This window comes from Lepus europaeus, chromosome 8, assembly GCF_033115175.1.
Source record: "Lepus europaeus isolate LE1 chromosome 8, mLepTim1.pri, whole genome shotgun sequence".
Taxonomy (NCBI): Eukaryota; Metazoa; Chordata; class Mammalia; order Lagomorpha; family Leporidae; genus Lepus; species Lepus europaeus.
In genome coordinates, this window is record NC_084834.1 from 13,201,254 (window position 1) to 13,207,716 (window position 6,463).

Consider the following 6,463-nt stretch of genomic DNA (forward strand, 5'->3'; position numbering starts at 1 on the left):
GCAATTGTTAAGTCACAAATGATATTTAAGGATAGAAATAAGGAATCTAAGGATATATTTGAAATTGGCATTTTTGTTGCTGAATCATTAAATCTATGAGCCACTTTCTCATTGTACCTCTCTTTATAAACCTATGTTTCTCTTGTGTCAGAAAACTCATGAAAATCCACATTATGAGCATATATTTCTATGGGTTCAAATAATGTTTTCCTGTTGTCAGTTGATAAAATGATTGCATTCTGCAAATATCCTAAGAAAACTTTTGATTTACCTTCCACAGGTGATTTAATGCTACCCTGGAGTGTGCACCAGTGTAAGGTATGATGACCGAGTAAAAACATTTTGCAATGGCAGCTGAAGCCTTCTGTCCTCTGCATTCTGAGTTACTAAAGAGCTGAGTTAGTGTCAGTCCTTAGTATTTTTCTTCATTTCTATGCACTTCCTTTAACCTAACACTAGGGGCTACTTTTCAAAAATATCTGTTTGAGTTTTCTCACTTTGCTTGAAAACCTTAGTTTCCTCACAGGAAGGAGTACTTTAGTAGAGAATTGTCATTGAGGTATCTAAACTAAGACTAGTGTTTTGCTTCATGTTTTTCTATCATTTGTTTGCTGGAGTACACTGAGTGGGAATTTTCCAACTTGCCAGTTTCTTTCATTTTTTTCCATCCTTTTCCTTTGGCTTTACCAAGGGGTAGTGTAGCGGTCAGTACACAATGTATTCAAAGACAAAAATTAAACAATGTAAGAAGGAAGTTAGCATTAGGACTTGTTTTGCTCCCCCAAATTGTTAAACCTGTGCATCAAGTTCTCATCCATTGTATTTACATAAACTTACCTCTTAGAAGTCTCATGAAGTCCACATCATGGGTGCATTATGTTTCAGTATATTTTTTCTTTTACTGTTGCTCCATGTTGAAATGAATATGTTGTCTTCAAATATACTAAGACAACCCCTGGTTTTTCTTCAACATAAGAAATTTCTCCCACCACTCCAAACCAGAACAGTGTCATGTATATTCACTGACCAAAATCCTCCAGTGGTAGAAGATGAGAAGTCTGACCTTCTATGGGACCACCCGTGTCTACTGTACTCTGTCTTCTGAGTTACTGGAGAGCACAGTTGACATGATTCCTTAGGATATTTTTTCCCGATAAACTTCATTTCACCTCACAGTATGAACTAAGCTTTCTAGAATGCTTGCACATGTTTTCTAATGTTGTTTGACATCTTCAGTTTCTGTGCATGAAGAATGGACGGAATTCCTGGGTAGAGAATTGCCCAAGAGGCACCTAAAATCAGAAAAGTGTTTTGCATTGTTATTCTATTGTTGTCTCAAAGTTGCACGCTGCATGGACACTTTTCATGTTACCAGATAGTATCAGTATCTCCTTATGCCTTTGCCATAATGCAGGGTAATTTCAGTGCTTTCTACACAAATAGTGTTCAAAGGTAAAAATAAGACACCTAAAAATGAATCCAGAACATATATTTTCCTTAGCCTTTCTACATGAAGTCTCAGAAACCTCATGAAAATCCCCATTGTAAGTGTAGGATGCTGGTATTTAAAGTAGTTTGTTATTACTATCTGATACTGAGATGAGTCTGTCTTATGAAAATATTTTAAGACAGCTTTAGTTTTTTCTGCAATGGAATGAATGACACTCCAGGGGAATCCCATTCGGTGTCAAATATGGTGACTGACAAAAATCTTCCACGGGGAGAGGATACCAGGCCTAACCTTGCAGTGGGCCTACTGATGTTTTCTCTCCTCTTTTTCTTACTTATTATGAGTATAGCTGGCCTGATTCCTTAGGGTTTTCTCTATTTCTTTTAAAGATTTTTAAAATTTATTTATTTGCGAGGTAGAATTACAGACAGTGAGAGAGAGACAGAGAAAGGTCTTCCATCTGCTGGTTCACTCCCCAAATGACCACAATAGCCAGAGTTGCACCGGTCCAAAGACAGCAGACAAGAGCTTCTTCCAGGCCTTCCACATGGGTGCAGGGGCTGGAGCACTTGGGCCAACTTCTACTGCTTTCCCAGGCCATGGTGGAGAGCTGGACCAGAAGAGAAGCAACTGCGACTAGAACCGGTACCTATATGAGATGCTGGCACTGCAGGTGGAGGATTAACCTACTGTGCCAAAGCACCAGTATTTTATCTTTCTGGACAAATCTTTTAACTTTACACTAAGAACTATTGTGCAGAAATGTTTGTAGAAGTTTTCTAACTTGGCTTGGACTCTTCAGATCCTGTGCAGGAAGCATGGAGTTCCTTGCCAGGGAATTTCCCGTGGAGCAATTCACCTCATCTACTCCATTTTTTTATTCCTCCTATTCTATCCTTGACTCCTAGAGAAACACCAAATGGGCACTTTCCAAGTTACCAGACCTTTGATTTTTATCATAAATCTTTTTGTCTTCTGAAAGAGTAGTTGTGATTGTTAAGATACAAATAATAGTCAAGGATAAAAGGGGAAAAAAAAACCTAAGAATGAATTTAAACAAGAATTTTGTTCTAAAATTGTTAAACTATGGGCTTTTTCATTATCCATATTTTAAGAAACTGATTTTAATGATGTATCAGAAAACTCATTCAAGTCCACAATAGGAGCCAATTTTCTTGGATTTCAAATTTATTTTGCTGCCATCAGATGTTGAGATGGGTCTGTTGTCTGAAATATCTTGACAACTTTTGTTTGTCATTCTGCAGGTGCTGTAATGCTACCGCTGCTGTTGACACAATACCAGGTAGGGTGAATGGCCAAAATCTCGAAATGGCACAGGATGCCACGCCTGAGCCTAGATGGGCCCACCTATGTCCTCTGTCCTCTGCATTCCAAGTGGCTGGAAAGCTGAGTTAGGATCTCTTCTCCTTAAGATTTTCTTTTCTTTTCTCTGTATTTTACTTAACGTAAGACTAAGGACTACTATTTCAAAATGTTTGTTTTAAACTTTGCTTGAAATATCTTCAGTTTCTTCCCCTGGTGGGTGAAGTTCCTTGGTAGAGAATTGCCCATGAGGCCCATAAACTAAGACTACATAGTCTTCATGTTTTCCTCACACTTGTTTGAAGCACAACACTGAATTCACATTTTCCAAGCTACAAGTTTGTTTCATTTTTTTCTTATCCTTCATTAAATGTAGTTCTAATGCTGCAACACAATTTGGTATTCAAAGACAAAAACTAAAATATAAGAATCAAGGTACAACAGGAAGTTGTTTTGGTCCAAAAGAACAATTACTCTAGGTGTCAATTTGCTCATCAATGGTATCTTTTCATAAGCTTATCTCTAAGCTGTCTCAGAAACCTCCTGAACTCCACACCATGAGTGTATCATGCTCTCACCTAACATTATTTTTCCTGCTCCCTGGTGTTTCTTCAGCAGAACAAATTACCCTGCTACTGCAGACCAGACCAGTGTCCAGTATAATGACTGAGCGAATTCTCCAGCAGGAGAGGATGCCAAGCCTGAGCTTGGTATGGGCCCACCCAGTGCACTGTCCTCTGACTTCTGAGTTACAGAAGAGCACAGTTACCATGACTCCTTAGGATTTTTTTCCCCATGCACTTCATTTAACCTCACAGTAAGCACTGCTTGCACAAGTTTTCTATTTTTGCTTGACACATTCAGTTTCTGTCCAAGAATGGATGGAATTCCTGTGTAGAGAATTGCCCAAGAGGCACCTACAACAAGACAACCATTTTGCATCAAGTGGTTCCATGTTTGTTCACAGTTGCACACTGAATGGACACTTTCTTTTTCTTTTTTTTTTTTTGACAGGCAGAGTGGACAGTGAGAGAGAGAGACAGAGAGAAAGGTCTTCCTTTTGCCATTTACCCTCCAATGGCCACCACAGCCGGCACATTGCGCTGATCCGAAGCCAGGAGCCAGGTGCTTCTCCTGGTCTCCCATGCAGGTGCAGGGCCTAAGCACTTGGACCATCCTCCACTGCACTCGCGGGGCATAGCAGAGAGCAGGCCTGGAAGAGGGCAACTGGGCCAGAATCTGGTGCCCCGACAGGGACTAGAACCCGGTGTGCCGGCGCCACAGGGCCGAGGATTAGCCTATTGAGCCACGGCGCCGGCCAATGGACACTTTCCAAGCTACCAGGTCCTTTCAGTTTACCTGCCCTTATTCTTTTGCATTATCAGGGGTTAATTCCAATGCTTTGTACACAAAGAGCATTCAAAGATAAAGGTGAATCTTCTAAAAATGAAGAGTAGGGATTTGTTGGGTTCAGAAAGTATAATATCTATGGTTTTTCCTAACACATATTTTCCTTAAATTGTCTGCATGAAGTCTCAGAAACCTCATGAAAATACTCCTTTATGAGTGTGTGACACTTGGCTTTAAAGTACTTTTTTTGCCACTCTCTCTCTCATACTGAGTTTACTTTATGAATATGTCCTAAGAAAACTTAGGTTTTATCTTCAGTGAAATAAATAATGCCACTCCTGGAATCTGACCCCATGTCAAGTATGGCAATTGACTGGAATCCTGCATTGGAAGAGGATTCCAGGGCACAGCTGTGTCCTCTGTCCACTCAGTTACTCAAGAGCTCCATTGGCATGATTTCTTAGGGCTTCCTCTTAACTTCTCCACAGTAGTACCAGCAAGCACTCTGCAAACCTAGGTTATTATTGGGAAAAGGCAATTTTTTTACAGGGTGAAGTTTGGTTCATAACCTGGAGACATGTATTATCAGTTCCTTCTCGTGTGTGTCTTTTCTTGGTTTAATGATGTTTACCTCATGTCTTAGGTGAAATCTTTAGGGGCAGTTCTTTAATCAGGAATTAGGATATCTCCAGAATCTGAGAATATTATTTCACTTTTTATTTCAACAGAAATGGAACCATCTCTTCATATCTGGTGCTTTGGAACAACAGTAATCGACCCTATAAAGCAGAGCTGCAAAACTCACATCTAGTAGGGGGCCGCCCAACTCTCTGAAATGTATCATTTTGCTTCATTCAATGGTAGCACATTCACAGCTGAACATCACTAATTTTCCTACACTCTAACGTGCAGCTAAGAGTGTTTTTAGAAAAAAAATTGACAGATATTTCTTTCTGTCCAGAAATAAACAAATTGGCTCGTAACTGACTTCAAAGGAGTCATGTTTTCTGACTGTGCGGAAATCATGTTGTACACTTCACACTTCGCAATCTTATTCAAAAAGGAATATATAATGATCTGATTCCAAAATTTCAGCTCAACCCATTTCAGTCTTTAATTTCCAATTCCATTGTTCAAAGGGACATGCAACAGTTACTATAAAATCAGTATTTAAGGATACAGTGAAATATATAAAAACAGAATGAAATATGAGCTGATACTGGCACAAAAAATTTAAACCCACACATAATTTTCTTCATGGTAGCATTTTCATACATTTTTTCATCATGAAGTCACAGAAAGTTCATGAAAGCTCATATTCTAAAATCTCATTAAAATTTGATGAAGATGCATACCATAAAATCCTTTGAATGGATTTAAAATTGTGTCCATACTAAATCACATTTTAATTCTACCTTTATTTTTTTGAGGTTTGTAAAGATTTATTTATTTACTTGAAAGTCAGAGTTACACAAAGAGAGGGGAAGCAGAGAGAGAGTTCTTCCATCTGGTGGTTTGCTCCCCAATTGGCTGCAATGGCCGGAGCTGTGCTGATCTGAAGCCAGGAGCCAGGAGCTTTTCCTGTGTCTCCCACGCAGGTGCAGGGGCCCAAGCACTTGGGCCATCTTCTACTGCTTTCCCAGGCCATAGTGGAGAGCCAGATCAAAAGTGGAGCAGCCAGGTCTTGAACTGGTGCCCATTTGGGATGCTGGCACTTCAGGCCAGGGTGCTAACCCATTGCGTCACAGTGCCAGTCCCTATGTTTTTTTGAGTTTTATGTTCTCATTTTTCATTTTGAGGGGCTTTTGTTCTTTTTTTATCTTTTTATTTTTTGTTTTGTAATTTTAAATTTTTTTCCTATTTTGACATTTATGTTTTTATACCATTTATGAAATGGTTGATGCCTCCTGGACAAATAACTATTTTCAATATTCTGGATATCCTGAAGATGATGTTCATTATACCATATATTACTTTTATAAGAATCTTCAGAAAATCATACATTAATAATTAAATATTATAACTTGAAGGCATAAAGAAAATAAGTGATTCTCAGTTCCCACTCACTTTTAAAAAAAGAGTAAGCTCAGTTACCTGACTGTAGAATGCCATGATCAAACTCCACTAATTTGTTATGTAGGAAAATTTGGCATTATACTATGTCCAGAGCAAAACGTGAATCATAGCATCTTTCCATATATGTCTTCTAGATTTTAATTCCTATCATATTTTCATCAATGAGAAGTCACTTAAGAAAAATTCAGTAACACAGTCCTTTGAATGATGCTCATAAACCTTCAATATACAAATCACATTCCAGAACTCAAGGGAAATTTTAAG

General features: G+C 38.7%; 1 long non-coding RNA gene across 1 annotated transcript; it reads left to right on the plus strand.

The window, feature by feature from the left end:
- Positions 1-279: 279 nt before the first annotated feature.
- Positions 280-4,958, plus strand: LOC133765469 (uncharacterized). The gene is made up of 3 exons (XR_009866593.1): positions 280-318; positions 2,716-2,753; positions 4,852-4,958. It is a non-coding gene; the product is annotated as an uncharacterized LOC133765469 (long non-coding RNA).
- The last annotated feature ends 1,505 nt before the right edge of the window (positions 4,959-6,463 follow it).